This window comes from Pseudophryne corroboree, chromosome 5, assembly GCF_028390025.1.
Source record: "Pseudophryne corroboree isolate aPseCor3 chromosome 5, aPseCor3.hap2, whole genome shotgun sequence".
Classification (NCBI taxonomy): domain Eukaryota; kingdom Metazoa; phylum Chordata; class Amphibia; order Anura; family Myobatrachidae; genus Pseudophryne; species Pseudophryne corroboree.
This window is the reverse complement of record NC_086448.1, coordinates 108121231-108134609: the sequence shown is the minus strand read 5'-3', so window position 1 is coordinate 108134609 and position 13379 is coordinate 108121231. Positions and strand designations below refer to the sequence as shown.

Genomic DNA, 13379 nt, shown 5'->3' with positions numbered 1-13379 from the left:
CGCTTCTGTTCCTGGGAATGGGCTGCCTGCTGCAGTCTTCTTCCCTTTCCTCTATCCCTGGGCAGATATGATCTTATAGGGACGAGAGGACTGAGGCTGAAAAGACGGTGTCTTTTTCTGCAGAGATGTGACTTAGGGTAAAAAACGGTGGATTTTCCAGCAGTTGCCGTGGCCACCAGGTCCGATGGACCGACCCCAAATAACTCCTCTTCCTTTATACGGCAATACACCTTTGTGCCGTTTGGAATCTGCATCACCTGACCACTGTCGTGTCCATAACATCTTTTGGCAGTTATGGACATCGCATTTACTCATGATGCCAGAGTGCAAATATCCCTCTGTGCATCTCGCATATATAGAAATGCATCCTTTAAATGCTCTATAGTCAATAAAATACTGTCCCTGTCAAGGGTATCAATATTTTTAGTCAGGGAATCCGACCAAGCCACCCCAGCTCTGCACATCCAGGCTGAGGCGATCGCTGGTCGCAGTATAACACCAGTATGTGTGTATATACTTTTTATGATATTTTTCCAGCCTACTGTCAGCTGGTCCTTGAGGACGGCCCTATCTATAGACGGTACCGCCACTTGTTTTGATAAGCGTGTGAGCGCCTTATCCACCTTAAGGGGTGTTTCCCAACGCGCCCTAACTTCTGGCGGGAAAGGGTATACCGCCCATAATTTTCTATCGGGGGGAACCCACGCATCATCACACACTTTATTTAATTTATCTGATTCAGGAAAAACTATGGTAGTTTTTTCACATCCCACATAATACCCTCTTTTGTGGTACTTGTAGTATCAGAAATATGTAACACCTCCTTCATTGCCTTTAACGTGTGGCCCTAATAAGGAATACGTTTGTTTATTCACCGTCGACACTGGATTCAGTGTCCCTGTCTGTGTCTGTGTCGACCGACTAAAGTAAACGGGCGTTTTAAAAACCCCTGACGGTGTTTTTGAGACGTCTGGACCGGTACTAATTGTTTGTCGGCCGTCTCATGTCGTCAACCGACCTTGCAGCGTGTTGACATTATCACGTAATTTCCTAAATAAGCCATCCATTCCGGTGTCGACTCCCTAGAGAGTGACATCACCATTACAGGCAATTGCTCCGCCTCCTCACCAACATCGTCCTCCTACATGTCGACACACACGTACCGACACACAGCACACACACAGGGAATGCTCTGATAGAGGACAGGACCCACTAGTCCTTTGGAGAGACAGGGGGAGAGTTTGCCAGCACACACCAAAAACGCTATAATTATATAGGGACAACCCTATATAAGTGTTTTCCCTTATAGCATCTTAATATATATAAGCATATCGCCAAATTAGTGCCCCCCCTCTCTGTTTTAACCCTGTTTCTGTAGTGCAGTGCAGGGGAGAGCCTGGGAGCCTTCCCTCCAGCCTTTCTGTGAGGGAAAATGGCGCTGTGTGCTGAGGAGATAGGCCCTGCCCCTTTTTCGGCGGCCTCGTCTCCCGCTCTTAACGGATTCTGGCAGGGGTTAAATATCTCCATATAGCCTCCGGAGGCTATATGTGAGGTATTTTTAGCCAAAATAGGTATTCATTTGCCTCCCAGGGCGCCCCCCTCCCAGCGCCCTGCACCCTCAGTGACTGCCGTGTGAAGTGTGCTGAGAGGAAAATGGCGCACAGCTGCAGTGCTGTGCGCTACCTTTAGAAGACTGAGGAGTCTTCTGCCGCCGATTCTGGACCTCTTCTTACTTCAGCATCTGCAAGGGGGCCGGCGGCAAGGCTCCGGTGACCATCCAGGCTGTACCTGTGATTGTCCCTCTGGAGCTGATGTCCAGTAGCCAAGAAGCCAATCCATCCTGCACGCAGGTGAGGTCACTTCTTCTCCCCTCTGTCCCTCGTTGCAGTGATCCTGTTGCCAGCAGGACTCACTGTAAAGTAAAAAACCTAAGCTAAACTTTCTCTAAGCAGCTCTTTAGGAGAGCCACCTAGAATTGCACCCTTCTCGGCCGGGCACAAAAATCTAACTGGCTTGGAGGAGGGTCATAGGGGGAGGAGCCAGTGCACACCACCTGATCGGAAAGCTTTACTTTTGTGCCCTGTCTCCTGCGGAGCCGCTATTCCCCATGGTCCTTTCAGGAACCCCAGCATCCACTAGGACGATAGAGAAAGATATTTAGTTTATTATGTTCATCTACTGAAAGTGTTTCAGACTGAGACCTCCCTCCTCTGGGTCAGAGCACCAGTGTGATAACATCATTTCATTTTTGTCATTTATTTGTATACACAACAGGGAAATGTCATTGTTATCCTGCACAAATTGTGTCTAATAAGGTCCCAGCCACTTCCTGGCTTCCATTATGACATCACATGACACATCATAATGGAGCTGTGGCTGAGGGGTGATGTCATAGACTGTATCACTTTCAGTCTTTTGAAAGGTAGTTGTCGGCGAAAGAAGACGTATCTTCAAGATGCTGTCGTTCAAGTCAATTTTATTGATTATTGTATTTGTTACGGGTGCCAAAGGAGCTTCAGTTCAAACAACTGAAAGTGACTTGGCCCAAGAAAATGGAGAAGCGATGATTTATTATGAAGAGTTTAATCCAACATCAGAAAGCATAGCAGAAACACTGCCAGAAGGACCACCAGGAGAAAGTGACATCAAATACTATTTTGATGAGCTGAAAGAAAACCTGAAGACAGAGAACACCAATTTTCTGATGACTGTTTGTGCAGCGATTGCCATCATCACTATCGCATTCACTGGCATAGCTCTGGGCATTTTTCTGCTTTATAGACGATATAGATCAAAGTCTGCTTTTTACAAGGGTTCAAATGACATCGATATTGAAGCTGGGCACCCTGAAACACCTGAACCTGCAGGTGAATAGTCTGGCGGGAGAGATGTGCCAGTCACAGAAGTGCGCGGGAATACTTTCACCTTTCCTGAGCATTGGATTCCCTTCTGACACCTTGGGGATCTTTAGGTTGGAATTTCACTACTCTGTGTTTCTCCCTGCCGCTCTGCTTGGGCCTCCTGCAATCATCTAGCCTCCTGCTCTCCATCGCTGGGTGATCCCAGCTGCTGTTTGTGGAGGCTACTGCACATTATACATCCCTGTGCAACATTGAACCTCTCCTGGACCTACTGGGAGATACAAAGAGATATCCTACACTTCTCTGCTGTTACCTCTGCAATCTTGAGTTCCAGTTCCAGACAACTCTCTGGACTGTCACGGTAAGGTATTGCTCTTATTGACATTCTGTTCTTCAGCTGCCTTTACCTCTGTCTCCTCCTGATAGCAGTCTCCTGTGCCCTAGCTGACATTTAGTAAATGTGTGACTTTTGTTCCAGCGATTATGAGCGAAAATCTGCGCTTAAGAGCGATTTGTAATGTCACCCAAATCGATTCTTAGTAAATTTCCCACAGGAGAGTGTAGAGGTAGAGCGATATCACCAGCTGGGAGAATGCTGTACAGGGCTCTTATAGGGACACACTAGGCTGCTGTATTATAGTAATTTCCAGATGTATTATATTTTCTCTAATACTACCACCTTTTTTCTACCTGCACCATGTCACATTTTAGCTGTGTTTTACCTTCTGTGTAATATTACCATCATTTTTTTCTTTTACCTTGTTTGTCAGTTAGTAACACCTTTTCTACCTTCACCTTTTAACCACCCTTATATTCATTGTATCTTTTACTCTACCCACAGTGTGCCATCATACAGCAACATCACCAAGAATCCATTCTTCCTAATGTGGTGAACTGAGAATGCGGAGTCTACAGCAGAACATCATTTGTGAAAGGGACTATAAACAGACTTTCTAACAACCATTTGAAAAGGACAAGGTGTAAGATATGAGGTCTTCCTTTGTCTCAGCCTTTCACAAAAACAAAATAAATAACAATGGTTTACTAAAATGATTTCAAATGTAAAATGAGAGGTATTATCTGGGTACCGGAGTGAATGCTAAGTGAGGTGTAAGTGTACCTGGGTAAGTGTGAGTGTACCCGAGTGCTCACTGATGAGTGAGGTGTAGGCAGGGGTGGATTGGGATGGAAAACCAGCCTGGGAATATTCTGGAAGCAGCCTTTATGGAGGTGGGGTCTTAAAAGGGGGTGGGGTTTGGTCAGGTGGAACGGAGTTTTCTTTGCATCTTTTGCTGCAGTTGGGTCTGCCACTACAAAGCTGTCATCATGCTTTTTCTAGGTGCAGATCATCCATCTGAGTATGGCCTCCAATGCTAGCGATTCAGCGTCTCTGCACCAAGCCACTTTCAGCAACAAGCCTGCAAAATTCCCATACTGCGCTACACCTACATCTGATTAGCCAACACCCTGTAACACAACACATTTTCTATGCACTTCTTTGTGTGTGTTAATTTGTATTACACCTCTGTACGAACACCATCAGGATTTATCTGTCGTGCAACTCCAACAGAAAACATCTCTCTATTGTATGCAACATCGCCACTGGTCAGATACGGAATCAGGCCCATAATGCTGTATACCATGCCATAGTGGTGCTTGCTATATATAAATACTACAACAGGGACATGAATATTTATATACTGTATATGTACAAATATATGGGATGTAGTTACTTTGCCGGTGGTCAGGATTCTGGCAGTCATGATACCAACGCCAAAATCCCGATCGATGATAATGCCGGGTAAAAGGGGCTATTCCATCCCACTTGTGGATGTCCACGACACCCACAGAGTGGGCATAGAATGTGTGGCGAGCGCAGTGAGCCACCGAGCCCGCAAGGGACTCTTTGCGCTCGCCACACTGCCGATATACTAGCGCATGAGATGCCGCTGACGGTATACTGATGGCCGGCATTCCGGCCACTGGTATATCATACCCAACCCATAGATATAGAGAATAAACCGCACCCGGTTTCTTATAAATAATTGGGTGCAGGGTCATGAGTGAACAAACAGGTCACTTCCTCAGCTCCAAGAATGGCCAATGAGCAAGCAGAGACCAGCACTCCAGATTCTGCATCCAAGTGTATTCACATCATTTACTTGTGGGCAAGCAAATACATCAAGTCATTCTCAATGTATACTTATCAGCAATACAAACTGAGAATCAATATCAAGGCATAGGCCAGGGATGGGAAACCTTCGGTACCCCAGCAGTGGCTGAACTACACATCCCAGCATGCCCTGCATCAGTTTTAGCATGGCCAAATAGCAAAACTGTAGCAAGGCATGCTGGTATGTGTAGTTCAACAACAGCTGGAGGGCCGAAGGTTCCCCACCCCTGGAATAGGCTATGGCAGACGCACACAGCCAGATCCTCTCCCAACAGCTGTTTTGGTGTGCTACCACCTTCTTCAAGGGTCTGCCATACTATGCCCTTTAAAAACATAGCTTAAATAGCCCAAAAATTAAAATAAGTGTGCTCACTTGCACCTGAACAACTTCATAAATACGCTGGATTGTTGCGATTCCACTTCCGGGTGGCAAAACCAACAGAACTTTCCCCAAGGGGTGGACAGAATGCTCATTCTGCCATTCCGGAAGTGACGCCACGGGACCCACTGAATACATAACAACAAGTACAAAAACATATATTAAAGTGCAAAAAAGCTTCTTTTAAAGTATAAAAAAGCCTGAACTGGTATTGTAGCAGGCACATCATTTGGTGAACAATCTCATAATAGTATTTACCACAATTATAATCACGTAATACCACCTATGGAGACACAAAATCCAAAGTGTATAGTATAATAATTATTATTATTATAATATGATCCACAGAAATATTACCTCTTCACTGGCAGCAGCATATCTCTGCCTCACTGACAGCAGCACATCCCTGCCTCACGGACAGCAGCACATCCCTGCCTCACGGACAGCGGCACATCCCCACCTCACTGACAGCAACACATCCCCGCCTCACTGACTGCAACACATCCCCGCCTCACTGACAGCAACACATCCCTGCCTGCCTCACTGACAGCAACACATCCCTGCCTCACTGACAGCGGCACATCCCTACCTCACTGACAGCGGCACATACTTGCCTCACTGACAGCAGCACATCCCTGCCTCACTGACAGCAGCACATCCCTGCCTCACTGACAGCAGCACATCCCTACCTCACTGACAGCGGCACATACCTGCCTCACTGACAGCAGCACATCCCTGCCTCACTGACAGCAGCACATCCCTGCCTCACTGACAGCAGCACATCCCTGCCTCACTGACAGCGGCACATCCCGCTTCTTAACTCTTCATCCTTTAGTATCTCCACTTCTCTTTTAATTTTTTGCTTCTTCACTCCTATATCTTTTCTTTTAACTCGCTCATACTGTATATTCATAGTATATTAAACCACACGCTGGTCCCTATCCCTCTATATTACACCACCTGCATGTCCCCATACCTCTATATTACACCACACGCAGGTCTCCATCTCTCGTTATTACACGCAAGCAGGTCCATAAACCTGTATATTAAACAGTTTGCTGGTGCCCGTAACTCTATTTTACACCGTGCGCTGGTCCATATCCCTCTATATCATATCGCACGCAGGTAGCCGTCCCTCGTTATCACAGCGTGTACGGGTCCCCGTCCCTCAATATCATACTGCATGCAGGTCCACATCCCTCAATATCACACTGTGCATGGGTCCCCGTCCCTCAATATCAGACTGCACGTGGGTCCCCGTCCCTCTATATCAGTGATTTTCAACCTTTCTTTACTCGCGGCACACAGAACAATATTTTAATATTCCCAAGGCACGCCATCCGTTCCCCACAGAAAAAAAAACAAAAAACACACATTGGCCCTCACAGTAAAAAAAAATTCCACAAATACATTGGCCTACACAGAAAAAACAATCACATTGCTCTCCACATAAATCATATTGCTCCCCACATGATGAATTATTCACATTGTTCCCCCCATAAATCCTTATTCTCCCCACATAAATCCTGTTGAAATCTTCATGTTCCCCAAAGGAGAAATAAAAAAAATATTAGCCCCTAAAATACAGCTGTCCTCCTCCCTATCCCTTAATGGCGGGAGTGGTTCATAGTGGAGTGCTGTGAATGCTGAGCAGTAGGCGGGCGGGCAGGTGTGGATGTGGGTGGGCAAGGAAAGCTGTGTATGCAGGCGGGTGGGCTGGCTGGGTGGTGAGACGCAGCGGCCGTGACCTGTGATATCACACTGCCGCGTCTTCAAGGCATAGGTCACGGCCAGAGCACGACTGATCCTCTAAGAGGAGCCCGGGCCGACAGTTCACTCTGAAGGTGCAGGAAGCTGCTCTGGCTCCGCGGCACACCTTTCAACTGGTCGCGGCACACGGCACACGGGTTGAAAAAGCCTGCTCTATATCATATTGCACGTAGGTCGTCGTCCCTCAATATCACATTGTGTGCAGGTCCCATCCCGCTATATCATATCGCAAGAAGATAGCCGTCCCTCTGTATCATACCGCACGTACCCACTATCTTATATCACAAGCAGGTCCCTGTCCCTCTATCACACCGTCACAGGTCCCCGTCCCTCTATATCATATTGCATGCAGATCGCCATCCCTATATACCACACTGTGTGCAGTTCCCCATCCTCTATATCACACCACACATGGGTCCCCCATCCCTCTTTATCATAACGCACACAAGTCCCTGTGCCCCCCTTTTCTTTACTTTTTCTTTGAAGCCTCATCTTTCCCATTAGTTTTTATACTTTATTCTCATTTCTTTCATCTTTCTTTTCTCTACTGTATCTCACCTTCATTTTTATTCTCTTACACAGAATGAGTATTTCTTTTCTCTCTAACAAACAGTACCTAGATCACCCTTTTACTGTCTAATGTTTCCGTTTCTAAACTCTGCCTGATCAGAGCTCAGCTCTGATCACGGCAGCAAGCCAGTGGAGGTGTGAGTGCCAGCCAGTGTGGGGACAGCCAACCAGGAAGTAGCCCAGAGTCCCGGCGTACCAATCCGCCCCTGGGTGTAGGTGTCCCTGGGTCAGCGCATAGGTGGCTGGGGAGGGTGTATATATGGGTGCAAGGGTCAGCAGGGGTGCCTATGTGGCTATATGGGTGCAGAGTTGTGGAAGGGTTGTGCAGGGGAGCCTGTGTGGATGCATAGGTGCCTATATGGCTGCAGAGTGCGTGTAGGGGTTCCTAGGTGGGGGATGGGTGGCTAGCTATATAGGTGCAAAGTTTGGGGGAGGGGTGTGCTTTTGTACAGAATGGGAGGGTATCTCTGTCCGGTGGCACACGCACGTCCGTGATGAAGACGTGTCCCATTCTAGTGAACGGGAGAGCGTCTCTGTGCACTCCCGGCGTAACTAGGTGGACAGATCGCCTAGTCACGCCGGGAGTGCACGCCTGCGATGGAGCCGCCTCAGATGAGCGTGGCTCCATCTGTAGCAGAAAATTGCAGATGAGTGACAGTTACCTCTGCTCAAGCCACAGATTCTGCATTGTGCCATATTAATAACTAGCAGTTTCTCATTTTCATGCTTGTACATTTAAATGAGTGTTAAAAATGTGGTAAATCTATAAAGATATACATTTGAGACGTCTTAATGTAAGTAAATATTAATCCATAGTTCTTGGTGTTACCCGAGGAGCACCCGTAGAAGATACGGTAAAAAGTGACAGGATTATTTTTGTCATTTATTAAATTCTGCACATTGGAGGTGCAATCCAAATTTTGATCCAATTGTCTGTTTGGCCGTTATAGTTCACGTATCAGTAATTGACGTCATTATGTCAACCTCCTTTTCATCCCCTTAGGGGAGGTTTATTACAATTCTGATTACATAGTTTTCCTATTTCCCCCTGCAGAATGCCTATATTGTATTTCACCTTCCTAAAATATCAGGAAGTAAGAGAATTAGTGATGAGTCAGTCAGCGAGTGAGGGCTTTTGCATTTATATATATATATAAATATAGATAAAAAGGCCAGTAAACCCCTAACCTAAACATTTACCATCCCCAGAATTAGACTGTCTAGGCTGGTTTTCCCTATACAATGGAGACCATGTGCAATTCAGTGCTGTTCAGTTTTGTCTGGTGAAGGGGAGAGGTACCTGAAACACGTAACATGAACACTTATATGAGATTTGTCTGGTGAAATAGTGTTTTTGTCTTACATGCTTATTACCACTTGGCAAATGTAAAAGATATTTAGTTTATTATGTTCATCTACTGAAAGTGCTTCAGACTGAGACCTCCCTCCTCTTATTAGACAAATTGTGTCTAATAAGGTCCCAGCCACTTCCTGGCTTCCATTATGACATCACACAACACATCATAATGGAGCTGTGGCGGAGGGGTGATGTCATAGACTGTATCACTTTCAGTCTTTTGAAAGGTAGTTGTCGGCGAAAGAAGACGTATCTTCAAGATGCTGTCGTTCAAGTCAATTTTATTGATTATTGTATTTGTTACGGGTGCCAAAGGAGCTTCAGTTCAAACAACTGAAAGTGACTTGGCCCAAGAAAATGGAGAAGCGATGATTTATTATGAAGAGTTTAATCCAACATCAGAAAGCATAGCAGAAACACTGCCAGAAGGACCACCAGCAGAAAGTGACATCAAATACTATTTTGATGAGCTGAAAGAAAACCTGAAGACAGAGAACACCAATTTTCTGATGACTGTCTGTGCAGCGATTGCCATCATCACTATCGCGTTCACTGGCATAGCTCTGGGCATTTTTCTGCTTTATAGACGATATAGATCAAAGTCTGCTTTTTACAAGGGTTCAAATGACATCGATATTGAAGCTGGGCACCCTGAAACACCTGAACCTGCAGGTGAATAGTCTGGCGGGAGAGATGTGCCAGTCACAGAAGTGCGCAGGAATACTTTCACCTTTCCTGAGCACTGGATTCCCTTCTGACACCTTGGGAATCTTTAGGCTGGAATTTCACTACTCTGTGTTTCTCCCTGCCACTCTGCTTGGGCCTCCTGCAATCATCTAGCCTCCTGCTCTCCATCGCTGGGTGATCCCAGCTCCTGTTTGTGGAGGCTTCTGCACATTATACATCACTGTGCAACATTGATCCTCTCCTGGACCTACTGGGAGATACAAGGCGATATCCTACAATTCTCTGCTGTTACCTCTGCAATCTTGAGTTCCAGTTCCAGACAACTCTCTGGACTGTCACGGTAAGGTATTGCTCTTATTGACATTCTGTTCTTCAGCTGCCTTTACCTCTGTCTCCTCCTGACAGCAGTCTCCTGTGCCCTAGCTGACATTTAGTAAATGTGTGACTTTTGTTCCAGCGATTATGAGCGAAAATCTGCGCTTAAGGGCGATTTGTAATGTCACCCAAATCGATTCTTAGTAAATTTCCCACAGGAGAGTGTAGAGGTAGAGCGATATCACCAGCTGGGAGAATGCTGTACAGGGCTCTTATAGGGACACACTAGGCTGCTGTATTATACAAATTTCCAGATGTATTATCTTTTCTCTAATACTACCACCTTTTTTCTACCTGCACCATGTCACATTTTAGCTGTGTTTTACCTTCTGTGTAATATTACCATCATTTTTTTCTTTTACCTTGTTTGTCAGTTAGTAACACCTTTTCTACCTTCACCTTTTAACCACCCTTATATTCATTGTATCTTTTACTCTACCCACAGTGTGCCATCATACAGCAACATCACCAAGAATCCATTCTTCCTAATGTGGTGAACTGAGAATGCGGAGTCTACAGCAGAACATCATTTGTGAAAGGGACTATAAACAGACTTTCTAACAACCATTTGAAAAGGACAAGGTGTAAGATATGAGGTCTTCCTTTGTCTCAGCCTTTCACAAAAACAAAATAAATAACAATGGTTTATTAAAATGATTTCAAATGTAAAATGAGAGGTATTATCTGGGTACCTGAGTGAATGCTAAGTGAGGTGTAAGTGTACCTGGGTCAGTGTGAGTGTAACTGAGTGCTAAGGGTGGTATAAGTGTACCTGGGTCAGTGTGAGTGTACCTGAGTGCTAAGTGAGGTATAAGTGTACCTGGGTCAGTGTGAGTGTACCTGAGTGCTAAGTGAGGTATAAGTGTACCTGGGTCAGTGTGAGTGTACCTGAGTGCTAAGTGAGGTATAAGTGTACCTGGGTCAGTGTGAGTGTACCTGAGTGCTAAGTGAGGTATAAGTGTACCTGGGTCAGTGTGAGTGTACCTGAGTGCTCACTGATGAGTGAGGTGTAGGCAGGGGTGGATTGGGATGGAAAACCAGCCTGGGAAAATTCTGGAAGCAGCCTTTATGGAGGTGGGGTCTTAAAATGGGGTGGGGTCTTAAAAGGGGGTGGGGTCTGTTCAGGTGGAACTGAGTCTTCTTTGCATCTTTTGCTGCAGTTGGGTCTGCCACTACAAAGCTGTCACCACCGGTTGCACCTTCTTCTAGGTGCAGATCATCCATCTGAGTATGGCCTCCAATGCTAGCAATTCAGCGTCTCTGCACCAAGCCACTTTCAGCAACAAGCCTGCAAAATTCCCATACTGCGCTACACCTGCATCTGATTAGCCAATACCCTGTAACACAACAGGAATGACCAACACATTTTCTATGCACTTCTTTGTGTGTCAATCTGTATTACACCTCTGTACGAACACCATCAGGATTTATCTGTCGTTCAACTCCGACAGAAAACATCTCTCTACCGCATGCAACATCGCCACTGGTCAGAAACAGAATCAGGCCCATAATGCTGTATACCATGCCATAGTGGTGCTTGCTATATAAATACTACAACAGGGACATGAATATGTATATACTGTATATGTACAAATATATGGGATGTAGTTACTTTGCCGGTGGTCGGGATCCCGGCAGTCATGATACCGATGCCGACATTCCGATCGCTGACAATGCCGGCTAAAAGGGGCTATTCCATCCCACTTGTGGATGTCCACGACACCCACAGAGTGGGCATAGAACGTGTGGCGAGCGCAGTGAGCCACCGAGCCCGCAAGGTACTCTGCGCTCGCCACACTGCCGACATACTGGCGCATGAGATGCCGCTGATGGTATACTGATGGCCGGCATCCCGGCCACTGGTATATCATACCCAACCCATAGATATAGAGAATAAACCGCACCCAGTTTCTTATAAATAATTGGGTGCAGGGTCATGAGTGAACAAACAGGTCACTTCCTCAGCTCCAAGAATGGCCAATGAGCAAGCAGAGACCAGCACTCCAGATTCTGCATCCAAGTGTATTCACAACATTTACTTGTGGGCAAGCAAATACATCAAATCAAGTCATTCTCAATGTATACTTATCAGCAATAGAAATTGAGAATAAATATCAAGGCATAGGCTATGGCAGACGCACACAGCCAGATCCTCTCCCAACAACTGTTTTGGTGTGCTGCCACCTTCTTCAAGGGTCTGCCATACTATGCCCTTTAAAAACATAGCTTAAATAGCCCCAAAATTAAAAGAAGTGTGCTCACTTGCACCTGAACAACCTCATAAACATGCTGGATTGTTGCGATTCCACTTCCGGGTGGCAAAACCTACAAACCTTTCCCCATGGGGGGACAGAATGCTCATTCTGCCATCCCGGAAGTGACGCCACGGGACCCACTGAATACATAACAACAAGTACAAAAACATATATTAAAGTGCAAAAAAGCTTCTTTTAAAGTATAAAAAAGCCTGAACTGGCATTGTAGCAGGCACATCATTTGGTGAACAATCTCATAATAGTATTTACCACAATTATAATCACGTAATACCACCTATGGAGACACAAAATCCAAAGTGTATAGTATAATAATAATAATTATTATTATTATTATAATATGATCCACAGAGATATTACCTCCTCACTGGCAGCAGCATATCTCTGCCTCACGGACAGCGGCACATCCCCGCCTCACTGACAACGGCACATCCCCGCCTCACTGACAGCAGCACATCCCTTCCTCACTGACAACGGCACATCCCCGCCTCACTGACAGCAACACATCCCTTCCTCACTGACAGCGGCACATCCCTGCCTCACTGACAGCGGCACATCCCTGCCTCACTGACAGCGGCACATCCCTGCCTCACTGGCAGCGGCACATACCTGCCTCATTGGCAGCTGCAAATCCTTGCCTCACTGACAGCGGCACATCCCTGCCTCACTGACAGCAGCACATCCCTGCCTCACTGACAGCGGCACATCCCGCTTCTTAACTCTTCATCCTTTAGTATCTCCACTTCTCTTTTTATTTTTTGCTTCTTCACTCCTATATTTTTTCTTTCCACTCTCTCATACTGTATATTCATAGTATATTAAACCACACGCTGGTCCCTATCCCTCTATATTAGATCACCTGCAGGTCCCCATACCTCTATATTACACCACACGCAGGTCTCCATCTCTCGTTATTACACGCAAGCAGGTCCAT

At 46.0% G+C, this 13379-nt stretch overlaps 1 protein-coding gene and 2 long non-coding RNA genes across 3 annotated transcripts in view; 2 read left to right on the top strand and 1 right to left on the bottom strand.

Moving 5' to 3' along the window:
* The window catches only part of MALRD1 (MAM and LDL receptor class A domain containing 1), a 1363691-nt gene that overhangs the window by 460842 nt on the left and 889470 nt on the right, over positions 1-13379 (bottom strand). The window lies entirely within an intron of this gene.
* On the top strand, positions 2263-3901 carry LOC134928821 (uncharacterized). The gene is made up of 2 exons (XR_010178036.1): positions 2263-3222; positions 3703-3901. It is a non-coding gene; the product is annotated as an uncharacterized LOC134928821 (long non-coding RNA).
* Positions 9307-10826, top strand: LOC134928820 (uncharacterized). The gene is made up of 2 exons (XR_010178035.1): positions 9307-10137; positions 10618-10826. It is a non-coding gene; the product is annotated as an uncharacterized LOC134928820 (long non-coding RNA).